Genomic DNA, 10,314 nt, shown 5'->3' with positions numbered 1-10,314 from the left:
TAACACCTTGATATTTTACTCTAGGGAGCGCAGAAAAACGGTTACACAGCCGAGTGAAATTCTTAATGTAGGCCATCATAAATGACGATGGAAAGGAAATTATGCAAAGAAAGACTAAGTGCAAAAGTAATTTATGACATTCTAGCTGTAACATTTCAGAGAAAATGCAAAGTATATCCCTTTCATCCTGTATTTCACTTTGACATTGACTTGTCATATTAAGAAGAGATTGATAGCAGCTGTGATTTCTCCACACCAGAAAGACACACGCTGACATCTACATGTCTGGTCCATATTGTAACATGCCAACAATTACACTTGTTCACTCGTTTTCTCCAGGAGGACAAGAACCTTGCCAAGAGATCCTTGACCCACACAGTATGTCCCTTTTCCTTGTAACTGTGAATATTCTGGCCTTGTTTGATGCTCATCCTCAGTCATACAGACGGCCTTGTTTTCTATCCCAAACAGGTTTGGATTTTATTTTTCTTGTATAGTAATAGTTGATGTGCTACAACATGTGCTGAGAGGCCAGTCTAGGGATCTAGCATCTCCTTTTCCGATTACTGTAATCCTGTGTTTGCTGGTGCAAATAGGAAAGAAAACATGAAAAGTTTAATACAGTAATGACTATGGTGTCTGTTCAGATATACTAAGTGTCTACCAAGCACGATGCTGAAGGCTTATTCACAAAGTAGCCTCTAATTTGAAAAGTATGTTTGGAAAACCTCTCAATTAAATTATTTTGTTACGTTCTCAGTATGGCAACCTGTAAGTCAGAATCAGGATGATAAAGCAGAATGGTTTATACGTGTCTGTATCAGATATTAATTAAGTTAAAAGGTCACACTGGGGGTCTACTATACTAACAGTAAAGGTTCGCCTCACCATGCGGCCCCTAAACATTTTATTTGAAATCCAGGCTCTACTAGCTGTGTGTTGACCCCCCTGCACAGCTAGTGGGTGAAGAAGTTTCCTTGTGTAGTGTATTAGTGTTTCGTTTTCCTGCCTAGCAGGATCTCATCAAGGAATCTGACTGTATCTGACTTTAGTTGAGCTGGATCTAACTAAGATGTAATGCTCTGAGCAGAATTCCTGGCATCACCATGGTGTAAAAGGAACTCATTCATTATGATCCTTGGTCGTAATCATGCTTAAACCAGGGAGAGTGAGAAGACATAAAGGCTCCATTGGAAATAATGGTCTTTAGCACTTAAGGAGCAACACCTATAGGACTAAATGATCTTTCCAGAAGAAGAATCCACAGCTGGATCTCTACTAAACCCAGTTCACTTGTTGCAAGAATGTTGAATAAATATACTTCCTGGTCCATCAGAGCTCCTGAAAGTATAATTTGAAGGATAATTTTACCACATGACAGGAGGCTTCCTATTTTGCATAACTCTCTTTACTAACTCCACAGCAGCAAAGAAAACGTATAAACAAGAACCGATCAAATGCAGTAGGAAGTATAGTATCCACAGTGAATAGGCTCCTCCTCCTATTTCTTTGCTGCTCCATCAGACAGGTCAGAGTTTTGGCTCTTCCTTATGTTTTACTGCGTATTGTCATTATTGCTTATAATTTTTTCTACATTCCATTTTCTCTTATCTCCTCTCTATTTGTGACACTCACTTATGTACTGTATTTCCTTGCTTGGGGACTGTTTTTTCTTATACTCTACTGTGGCTCTCCCCGCCCTGGGTTACGCCCCCTCCCCCCCACCTAATGTCGGTCAGGTGCTGTGATGGACCGCCTGGCACTCCGACCGGGTGCCTCCGCCAATCGATGCTCCTAGTACTCACCAAGGAATTCCAGCACTCCACCAGACACCATAAGCACTGCAGACTCCACAACCGCCGCAGTTTGGTTTGGGTCGCCGTCTCCTACCCACCCTGGACCTACGACAAGGCTCCAGGTTCCAGTGGGTGAACTTCTCTTCCTCCAGAGAGTCAAGCAGGAATAGCTCTTACAAGAGCTCAGAGAATCCAAGGGAGTATAATGATTATAGCAATCCCTTGTAGTGATAAAGCTGTCCCCTCCACATAAGAAACAGGACTTAAGTTGAGGGTGAAGAGGAACTCAATTTTAATGGAGACACACTGGACTTTTATGCAAGTTTCCCAACAAGGGTGACACCTAGGTGGACCTTGTTGGGCACAGGGACACAAAGTTAACAAACCAATAAAAACAGAGTTAAACAGTGGGACACACCCATACACAAACAATAGGATCGCTCCTCTGTGCTTGGGAGATAATTAAATCAGGAACTGTACTAATCTAACCCAATTATCTCCAAGCACAGAAAACCATAAAATTTTATGAAACCCCAACAAGTACATTAAAAACACATAAAACCCAATAAAAGTTGGAAAGAGGAAGGTTGAACAACATATCCACAAATCACCCAGATCGGTTCAGGGGTTCAGGAATTTCCTGGAACTCATAGTGTTGACCAAACGTGCACATGGTCCTATGCCCAAAACCATTCCAGGGAAATCAGTGCTAACAGTCGGTCAAGTTCTGTAGTCTTTTACAGGTTTCCCTGCAGGGCCCATAGTCTGTGGGCAGTAGGCTGGCAAGCAGACCCCTCCAAGTACAAGTGGCGAGGTTACTTTTGCCACAGGCGCAATCTTGCGCGGTATCTTACCGCCGAGTCTACTTTCCATCACTCGGGTTTATTCCTACCTTGGATCAGCCCCCTCACTGCTCTCCCGGCCACACACACCCATCGTCCAGCAGCGGCCCGATCGCTGTTCCTCACGATTTACCGTGGCGGTGGCCATCTTTATTCTCGCGTCTCACAAGACTCACAGCCACCATTTTGGTTTTACCATGTGTGCTGCATTTGTATACTTCCCGGTTTACTGTCACCTAGGGAAGATAGGATACCTTCTTCTAACACCAAGTGCTGTTTCAGACTGCTACTGGATACTCCAGGCAAGGGTCAAGTCAGGTCAGTTTCATCTCCCTGATAGCTGTGGCCTGCACTATAGGGCTTAATACACTGTGCATTTGGGGTGAAGCCCCTGATTATCTGTGCTGCTGTGTTGAGGTCTGCTTTGGCAACCTCTGTGTAACTGGGAGGCCCAAACACTAATCAGAGTTTATCATGCCCTGCTGAGGTTTATCATTAGTACTGCTGGTACTATCACTAATCTGAGTTTTTTTTATAACCTGCTGGGGTTGATCATTAGTACTGCCGGTACTATCACTAATATAGTGAGACTAAGGCCTACAGCTCTTACCTCCTGCCTGCCACATGCCCTGTGCCATGCACCCTGTGCATCAGAAAAGTGCCAAAAGGTCCCTGCCCTACATTGAATCATGGAAGATTCCCAGAACACCCCTGCGGACTTCCAAGCTATGATTAACGCAGCTGTAGCCGCATCCATGGAGAAAACTCTTTCTAAAGTGATGACGGCAACTGACAACCCGACTGAACCCTCCAGACCCCATCGCTCACACTATGATTCGGATTCTGAGGCCTCAGATTCCCATGCTGAGGAGGGTACCCAACCTGGCAAGCGCCATTGGAAGGGCGAAATGGTACAACCCACCCAATACAGGGGCAAGGCACCCACTAAATGCTACAAGTTGGCAGCAGCCGCTGCCCCATGACACACCTGCTCCTCGGACGAAGAGGGGGATCTGCCTCACTCAATGTTCATACTGGACGAATGTCAGATTTAGAAGACGACGCATGGGGGTCAGATACTAAATAACACTCCGCATTTGTGCTGAAGACTATCGTGGGTGAACCCCAGTTGACGGAGGGCGCTGACCCTGCGTAGGAGGATGGGGAAACCAGCGGGGACCTGACCGGAATATCAGACATCCATGATCAGGGGATTGGACACCCCCCGACCACTTGTCCAAGTTCATGCACCTATGGCTTTGTAAACCGCTGGACAACGTGGTACGTAACCAACTGAGGTCAGAATGCCCACACCCTTCCCTGCCCGATAATGTGGCCCAAACCCCTGAATTTGACCAAGTAATGATGACATTCATGACGAGATGCGGGTGTGACCCCTCAAAAGGAGTGGAGAGAGGCTTCAGAGGAGTACAAGTTAAACTGTTGGATTCCATCAGCCCTCTCTCTCATGTACCTGGCGGACGATGCCTTCTTGAGAGCTGACCAATTTGATGCCAGCAATGTTCAGGAATGGGCACATGGCATACGTGAATAGGCACAAATTTTGCCCTCTCTTCCGAGAAGCGCAAAGCAGCACTACTCCGCATAGATAGAAAATTGGTGGAATTGGGCACCAAAGAGCTTGGACCTCTGGCACAGGGCAAACTGTTTGGTGAAGCATACCTCAAAGAGTTGAACAGACATGTTAATGTCTTCACCTTGCTCAATAAGGCACAGACTTCCATGCGAAAAGTCTTTTGGAGCAACACCACGAGATGGGTTTTTGGCAGGGCTGGCCGCCAAAACTCCAACCATTCTACCCGGCAGTGGGCTACCTACAACGTGGAGCACGTGGACGTAGCAGAGCACATTTCCCAGCAGGTAAACGTCCATTTATCTCAGACTTCCATAGACCTCTGAATGCGCGGTATGTTACCGCTGAGTCTACTTTCCATCAGTCGGGTTTATTCCTACCTTGGACCAGCCCCCTCACTGCTCTCCCGGCCACACACACCCATCGCCCAGCAGCGGCCGGATCACTGTTCCTCAAACTCGGCGGTAAGATACTGCAGGCCGTATTTCTCTGTTTTTTCAGAATTGGACGATCATCTCCTCAGACGCATGGGTATTACAAACGGTTTGGGGTTATGTCATCGACCTCGTCGATCTTCCCCTCCAGACGGACCCACCCCAACCTATCAATTGCTCTGCAGACGATTCCCGACTCATCGACATAGAACTTCAGGAACTCCGCACAAAGGGCGCGATCGAACCCGCTCCGGAACCCGGAGGGTTTTTCAGCAACATGTTCCTGGTAAAGAAGAAAACTGGCAATTTCCACCCCGTTATCAACCTTCATATGCTCAACGCCCATGTGGTGTATCACCACTTCAAGATGGAGGGCATCCACCTCTTACGAGAACTTCTTCAGGACTGCGATTGGTTCATGAGGTTGAACCTCAAAGAAGCGTACTTGTCAGTACCTGGCCACCCCTCCTTTCGTTGATTCCTCCGATTCATGTGGCTAGACCATCCTTGGCAGTTCACGTGCCTCCCTTTCGGCCTCAGCTTGGCCCCATGGTGTTTCACTAAACTGATGAAGCCAGTGGTTACTCATCTTCGAGCAAGAGGAATTTGCTGCATTATTTACCTGGACGACCTCCTACTATTCTGCTCTGACAGGTCCAGACTAACACTACACACATGCTATACCGTGGATCTGCTGGAATCACTGAGGTTCATGGTGAACCGCCCAAAATCGGCAATCACTCCATCCTAAACTATACAGTTCCTACGTTTCGAGATTGAATCCACGTCCAGAACACTACGCCTACCAGCATCAAAGATCTCAGCAATACGCAAGGAACTGCGCAAAGTCATCCGCTGTCAAACCGTTCCCCTCCGTGGCCTCACTCGCGTAGTGAGCCTCCTGTCCGCATCCATCCAGGCCATTTTCCTGGGCCCCCTCCACTACAGGGCGATGCAGCGCCTCAAGGCCTTGTTACTTTGACAGAACCTTACTTACGACCAGCCAGTCCCGGTGACAGAGGAAGTGAGGGAAAACTAGGATGGTGGCTGGACAGCATGCAAGCATGGAATGGTCGGGCCATCTTCAGGGACATTTCGGATTTCGTATTGGAATCAGATGCCAGCCTTTGGGGTTGGGGTGTGACGAGCGAAGGCATATCAACAGGGGGCATCTGGACGTCACAGGAACTCAACATGCACATCAACTGGAGCCTAGCGAGGGAAAGGTCCAACTGTTGCATTCTCCTCAGGATGGACAACATCTCAGCAGTCCGCTATATCAGTCGCCTGTTTTCCTCAGGTGGTGCGTTCAGCGATTTCAGAGGCACACGTTCCGATTCAGGGGATCCAGTGGGTAAAGACCCGCTGGTGTGTCGTTTACTTAGAGACATATGCCTGCATCGACACCCGGGCCCCAAATATTCGCGCTTGTGGGACATCAACATCGTCCTCTGACTGGCCTCCTACTGACAGACTTTCTCTTCGCCAACTTTTGGCTAAGTTCACTGTTTTACTTTGCCTCGTCTCCTTCCCGCGGGTTTCGGATGTTCGGGCGTTCGATGTCAACGCTTTTTCAATATCCCCGGACGGAGTACATTTTTGGGTCTCCCGGCGCACAAAGTCGGATTCAGCGTTGTTTTTTTACCCCTTTTTCATCGCTGAACCTCAGTTGTGTGTAGTTACGGTCTTACGGCGTTACGTGGAAGTTACAGCCCCACTCCGAGCCTCTACCTCCAGACAACTACTGGTTAAACCGCATAACCCCGTGTCAGTTACTACGCTCGCCAGATAGATACAATGGGTTTTGTCCCTATCAGGCGTTGATGCATTGTTTGGGGCTCATTCAGTGCATGGGGCGGCTGCCTCCTCTGCTTTCTTGGTGGGGGCATCACTGTCAGATATCCTTCATAAGGCAGACCAGTCTCGTGAGTCCACGTTTCAGACTTTTTATTTTCGTCTGGGTTCTAATGCGCCCTTTTCTCTCCTACATCAGCGTTAAAAATGCAAAATAGGAATCCTCCTGTCACGTGGTAAAATTGAAGATTATGCTAGCTTTAGTGTACTTATAATCTTAATTTTAGTAATGACAGGAGGCGAGTATTTTCCCACTCTACTCCCCCACCCCTGGTTGCGACTATATGGGATCTCTCCATAGTGTCCTTCAGGGAACTTTGTTTCTTCTGCCCTACTTATGACTTTCTTTCCATTGACCCTTCCTTCTTCAGTGGTCCCTGTCTCTACCCTCGTTATATGGTTTCTCATATCAAATGTAACAAGTATATCATATCAGTATTGTTTGTATACCATGTCTATATATACAGGGAGTGCAGAATTATTAGGCAAATGAGTATTTTGACCACATCATCCTCTTTATGCATGTTGTCTTACTCCAAGCTGTATAGGCTCGAAAGCCTACTACCAATTAAGCATATTAGGTGATGTGCATCTCTGTAATGAGAAGGGGTGTGGTCTAATGACATCAACACCCTATATCAGGTGTGCATAATTATTAGGCAACTTCCTTTCCTTTGGCAAAATGGGTCAAAAGAAGGACTTGACAGGCTCAGAAAAGTCAAAAATAGTGAGATATCTTGCAGAGGGATGCAGCACTCTTAAAATTGCAAAGCTTCTGAAGCGTGATCATCGAACAATCAAGTGTTTCATTCAAAATAGTCAACAGGGTCGCAAGAAGCGTGTGGAAAAACCAAGGCGCAAAATAACCCATGAACTGAGAAAAGTCAAGCGTGCAGCTGCCAAGATGCCACTTGCCACCAGTTTGGCCATATTTCAGAGCTGCAACATCACTGGAGTACCCAAAAGCACAAGGTGTGCAATACTCAGAGACATGGCCAAGGTAAGAAAGGCTGAAAGATGACCACCACTGAACAAGACACACAAGCTGCAACGTCAAGACTGGGCCAAGAAATATCTCAAGACTGATTTTTCTAAGGTTTTATGGACTGATGAAATGAGAGTGAGTCTTGATGGGCCAGATGGATGGGCCCGTGGCTGGATTGGTAAAGGGCAGAGAGCTCCAGTCCGACTCAGACGCCAGCAAGGTGGAGGTGGATTACTGGTTTGGGCTGGTATCATCAAAGATGAGCTTGTGGGGCCTTTTCGGGTTGAGGATGGAGTCAAGCTCAACTCACAGTCCTACTGCCAGTTTCTGGAAGACACCTTCTTCAAGCAGTGGTACAGGAAGAAGTCTGCATCCTTCAAGAAAAACATGATTTTCATGCAGGACAATGCTCCATCACACGCGTCCAAGTACTCCACAGCGTGGCTGGCAAGAAAGGGTATAAAAGAAGAAAATCTAATGACATGGCCTCCTTGTTCACCTGATCTGAACCCCATTGAGAACCTGTGGTCCATCATCAAATGTGAGATTTACAAGGAGGGAAAACAGTACACCTCTCTGAACAGTGTCTGGGAGGCTGTGGTTGCTGCTGCACGCAATGTTGATGGTGAACAGATCAAAACACTGACCGAATCCATGGATGGCAGGCTTTTGAGTGTCCTTGCAAAGAAAGGTGGCTATATTGGTCACTGATTTGTTTTTGTTTTGTTTTTGAATGTCAGAAATGTATATTTGTGAATGTTGAGATGCTATATTGGTTTCACTGGTAAAAATAAATAATTGAAATGGGTATATATTTGTTTTTTGTTAAGTTGCCTAATAATTATGCACAGTAATAGTCACCTGCACACACAGATATCCCCCTAAAATAGCTAAAACTAAAAACAAACTAAAAACTACTTCCAAAAATATTCAGCTTTGATATTAATGAGTTTTTTGGGTTCATTGAGAACATGGTTGTTGTTCAATAATAAAATTAATCCTCAAAAATACAACTTGCCTAATAATTCTGCACTCCCTGTATATATTGGTTTATTTATATATATATATATATATATATTTTTTTTTTGGACCTAATTGTTACGCTACCTTTATTTATAGTTTATAATCAATTTCATATTGATCTTCAATCAATTGATGGGTTATTTATTTGGTTTTCATAGTCTCGAGACTGGTGCTTAACCTATTTTCACTTTCTCTTTCCAGTTTAATTCGTTGCGGGACTTTGGTTAGTTTCAGACTTAGTCTAGCTGGATTTTCCTCCGTTTAATGATGACTGTCTGATGTTACTGTTATGGTTTTGAACTTTATCCGTCTGTGATGTCGCTTACCGAAAGAGTAGGAGGAGCCTGTTCACTGTGGATACTATACTTCCTACAGCATTTGATTGGTTCATGTTTATACGTTTTCTTTGCTGCTGTGGAGTTAGTAAAGAGAGTTTATGCAAACTACTCGCCTCCTGTCATTACTAAAATTAAGATTATAAGTACACTAAAGATAGCATAATCTTCAATTATCACTAATTTGTCACGTCTTTTTGTAACTAATGTTTCTCTTTTGTTGAACCTTTTTGTGTTTCTTTAATGCATGCACACACACATTAACTGACAATTATCAAAGTAAAAGCTAATACAACGATGCAGACCACAAGAAATAATTCACACCTTAAACATGTAAACTAAAAAAATGTTATTTGTCTGTCTCTTTACAGGTCAACTATCTAATCTGTACGATTTCAGGTCCGTCAGCAGAAAACAGTTAAAAAAGAAAAGTTATCTTTGAGAACTGTGAGACACCTCTGCTCTCCAACACCAGCTCTCTACCCAGACAAGGGACACAATCCTACATTTCTAAACAGTAAATGGAGGGTTTATGGCAAGGAATAAAGAAAGAACTTGCCTTGAAAGGACCCAGTGACTGGTTTCAGGTGACACTGTGTTGGAAAGGTGAGGACAGGACCGATGACAAAGGAATTCTGAGGGGAATAAGTGTTGGTGAAGATACTTAGGATAGTGTGGCTCTGTACCAGACAGTGCATGCAAGCCAAAAAGTTAATGCTTATAAGCCATAGCAGAAATTCAAATATATGAGGCACATACTACGTGGGGGAGGTTTTTTTTTTTGGTGGGGGAGAGGGGGCAACTCAAATTACCTTGTTGTTTATCTCATTTTTGTAATTTATATGGTGACTCCACTACATATAATGTAAACGAAGAAGAGAGGGCTAGTGAAAGGGACCTTACATGTTTAATCCCTTAAGGACACAGCTTCAGAAGTAAAAGGCCAGCATTATGGAAAATGTCCGTCGTGTCCTCAAGGGTTTAATAGGAGTTTTAAGAACACCTGTGTATTGTTTTTCCTCTAAACATTCTGCTTCCCTCTAATCAGAGGGGAAAACTCTCTGTACTACCTGGTGAATACGGAGTTTGTAGGCAAACATTTGTTTTGCCTGTATTTGGTTTCAGAGAAGATACATATTATTGGCAGATATAGCAGGCTCCACATATTGTTTCCTTTCGATCTCAGGAAAATATATAAGGTTTTGTCCTGGTGTTGTTCAATTCCAGCATTTACATATGGAGAGATGTTTATGTGGATTATGCTGTCTTCCACGTGGTCTGTGTGAGGCTGCTCAGTCTGATGCCAAATCTGTGGAGTCTGTCTTTAAAACTGAAAAAGAAAACAAGAACTGAATGCTTGACGGCAGTTGTCCTTTAACAGTTACCTCTGTGCAGTTCTATACTAAAGTGGGGCATGAAATCAGTCCGCCCTTGCTGACAGGCACAGAGGG

The sequence above is a fragment of the Pelobates fuscus genome, chromosome 5 (genome assembly GCF_036172605.1).
Source record: "Pelobates fuscus isolate aPelFus1 chromosome 5, aPelFus1.pri, whole genome shotgun sequence".
Lineage (NCBI taxonomy): Eukaryota > Metazoa > Chordata > Amphibia > Anura > Pelobatidae > Pelobates > Pelobates fuscus.
Note: the sequence above shows the minus strand (reverse complement) of the source record.